Source organism: Amblyomma maculatum, chromosome 4, assembly GCF_055883805.1.
Source record: "Amblyomma maculatum isolate TAMU_Amacu chromosome 4, ASM5588380v1, whole genome shotgun sequence".
Lineage (NCBI taxonomy): Eukaryota > Metazoa > Arthropoda > Arachnida > Ixodida > Ixodidae > Amblyomma > Amblyomma maculatum.
In genome coordinates, this window is record NC_139347.1 from 201,201,719 (window position 1) to 201,205,295 (window position 3,577).

Sequence of the window (3,577 nt, forward strand, 5' to 3'; positions counted from 1 at the left end):
CCAAAGAAGTCAGGACCGTAACGAGATTGGCGGCAGGGAAAAAGTCAGACGTTCCAACAATGACGAAAGACGAGGTCAAGAAAGCATTAGAAACTATGAAAAGGGGGAAATCAGCTGGAGAGGATCAGATAACTACAGATTTGCTAAAGGACGGGGGGGGGGGGGGGGATATTGTGCTAGAAAAACTGGCCACCCTGTATACGCAGTGCCTGGTGTCATCGACGGTACCGGAACCATGGAAGAATGCAAACATTATCCTCATTCATAAGAAAGGGGACTCTAAGGACCTTAAAAATTACAGACCAATCAGCTTACTGTCTGTTACGTATAAGGTATTTACTAAGGTAATCGCTAATAGAATCTAGACTGCAGTCAAGCAAAGGATCAAGCAGGCTTTAGGAAACGGTAGTCTACTATCGATCATATCCATACCATCAATCAGGTGATAGAAAAATGCTCGGAATATAACCAGCCCTTATACATAGTATTCATTGATTACGAAAAAGCATTTGACTCAGTTGAAACATCGACGGTGATGCAGGCATTGCGAAATCAGGGGGTAGACGAGCCGTACGTGAAAGTGCTGGAAGATATATATATATATATAGTGGCTGCACAGCAATCATAGTTCTGCATAAAAAAGTAACAAAATTCCCATAAAGAAAGGTGTTAAGCAAGGAGACACAATCTCCCCAGTACCATTCACAGCTTGCTTAGAGGAAGTATTCAGAGACTTGGAATGGGAGCAGTTAGGGATAAGAGTAGATGGAGAATACCTCAGTAATCTGCGATTTGCTGATGACATTGTCTTGCTAAGCAACTCGGAGGATGAACTTGAAATATTGATTGATGACTTAGACAGGAAAAGTAGAAAGGTAGGCTTGAAACTCAATATGCAGAAGACTAAGGTAATGTTCAGCAGCCTCGGGAAGGAACAGCAGTTTACTTTAGGTAGCGAAGTGCTGGAAGTAGTAAGCGATTATGTCTACTTAGGACAGGTAGTAACCGCAGATCCGGACCACGAAAAGGAAACAACAAGAAGAATAAGATTGGGATGGAGCGCATTTGGCAGGCACTCGCAGATTATGACCAGCAGCTTACCGGTATCGCTCAAGGGAAAGTATACGACAGTTGCATCTTACCTGTACTCACCTATGGGGCTGAAACGTGGAGGCTAACCAAGAGCGTTCTACTTAAGTTGAGGACAACCCAGAGGGCTATGGAAAGAAAAATGGTAGGGGTAACATTAAGAGATAGGAAGCGTGCAGAGTGGGTCAGAGAAATAACTCAAGTTACCGACATTCTAGTGAAAATTAAGAAGAAATGGGCATGGGCAGGACATGTAGTGCGAAGAGAGGATAACCGATGGTCGCTTAGGGTAACAAACTGGATTCCAAGAGAAGTAAAACGTACAGCGGGGGGCGGCAAAAATTTAGGTGGGCGGATGAGGTTAAGAAGTTCGCGGGGGTCAAGTGGATGCAGCTAGCACAGAACTGTGTCAAGTGGAGAAATATGGGAGAGGCCTTTGCCCTGCAGTGGGTATAGTCAGGCTGATGATGATGATAACATTGTAACCCTTTTGAAAATTGCCGTCCCAAGTTTCAGGAAACGAAGTTTCTAGCCAAGGCACAGGACAAGATAGAAAAAGAAGTTATTGAAGCATTTTACATTCATCAAAGAAAAGACAAGTACGTTAGCAAGCCTTCTATACTCCTTTCTAAAGACGAACTCTCCTTTTTGGAAGTAAATGTGTAGTTCATTTCACCGTTTTTTTTTCTACGCGTTTTTTTTATCTCATTTTTTTTTTTTTTTCATTTATTTTAGGCGCCTTCTACACGCTGCCTTACACCTTTTGAATTTTATACTTTTATTTTTGACTTCTCTCTCATGTCGTCTTCGATTTTCAAGCTCTTGTGGCTGCCCGCCTTTATATTTATCTTGTCTTTATCCATGCGACCTGCCTTTCACGCATGTGATTCGCAATGATTGAACTGCTTCAATCCCGCCTAGTTTTTTTCTCCTTTTTTCTTTTTGTTTTAGTTTTCCGATTTAGTGTGGTGGTTATCGCACGTTGATGCAGATCAGAGATGTTTTTAAAGAGTTCCTAGGTTTCTTTTCTGCTCAATAAAGTTGGAAGTTGCGCGTCTCTCCTTTTGTGTCTTTCTTCTTTTGGCGTTTCTTCAGTGCTATAAAAATCAAGATCATGTACCAATAACCCGTCAAAAAGTCCTGCTCCTGATATGGCTCTATCCCACATGGGTCTCAAGAGTAATGAGGTAGCACATGAGCTAGCTCGAGGACTCACTTTCCGAGCAGCTTATCATCTTGCCCCTACATGCCCGCCTTGGTCAGAAAGGACACCATACTCACTTTTTTTAGTCAATATTTATTGCCTCAGGGCATCAGTAAGATATGAGATGAAGGATGAATGAATGATTAAATGAATGGAAAAAGGTTGGCTGATTTTATGAAGTCCAGAAGTGCGCGATGATGAGGTCCCTGCGTCCAAGTGACGTATGAGGCAGGATTGGTTGCTGAAAGGCCAGCTATGCTCAGGTGCCGGATTCGTGTTGGCTTGAATGCTGGGCAGTCCCACACCAAGTGGTGGATATTGGCCTCCACATCTTCGTGTTTACAGATCGGGCATCCTGGGCGAGGATATAAGTGTTGGAAGTGTGACCGCGTCCTAGTGACAGCTGGTGCCAGGGCAACACCGACCCGGATGCTCCTAAGCGCAACCTCCTCTCCACGGGTGAGACCGTGGGGAAGGGATATCGTACACGGAGGGATAAGTGCACGTGTGCGGCGCCGGAGGTGCTCCTTTCTTGACAAAAGGAGGGTAGCGTCGTCCACTTCGAGGAGCCGTGGGATGGATGCGTCTTGGTAAACGAGGCGGGTTGCTAAATCAGCTTGACTTTGGGAAGGCAGCAGATCCCGTGGGACCCACTCAATACGTATTGATTGAGGGATGCGTGCTGCAAGCTGGTGGATGTCTTGGCAAATTTTAGGGCAGCGGCTGACACGTCGGAGCAGATGTACTGCTTGAAGTGCGTCAGTGGGGATGACAACGTGGGCTGTAGCTGGAGCATGGTTATGGACGCCACGGAGCAGAGTGCCTCCTGAACTGCCACGAGCTCAGCGCCGAAAGATGTAAGTGGTTCCGAAAGCTACAACGTAGTTGTCTGATTCAGGCTAGGTCTCCGTGGACAGTAGATTGCCGTTTTGGCTTCACAGCCTTGCAGGCTTCCATCTACGTACACTACTATGGAATCTTGAGGCAGGTGAGTATCTTGTTCTTCAAACCTCTGGCGAAGCAATGATGCTGAGTTGGCAGACGTTGGTCTACGGATTTCAGTTGGCTTATTGTCTCCTAACTGTATAAATTTCCAGGGAGGGAGAACTGGCGCAGGTGGCTGAAGAATAATGTGTGACGTTGCATACGCCCTCAGTGCTTGCGTGGAATGTGACAAAGTGGCCTTGAGTCTGCCAGTATCACGGCGCAGCTGCACCAGTTCATCGATGGTGTTGAGCTGCGCATTCTCCTGTAACGCTACTTCACTTCGCGCGACCTGCTCCA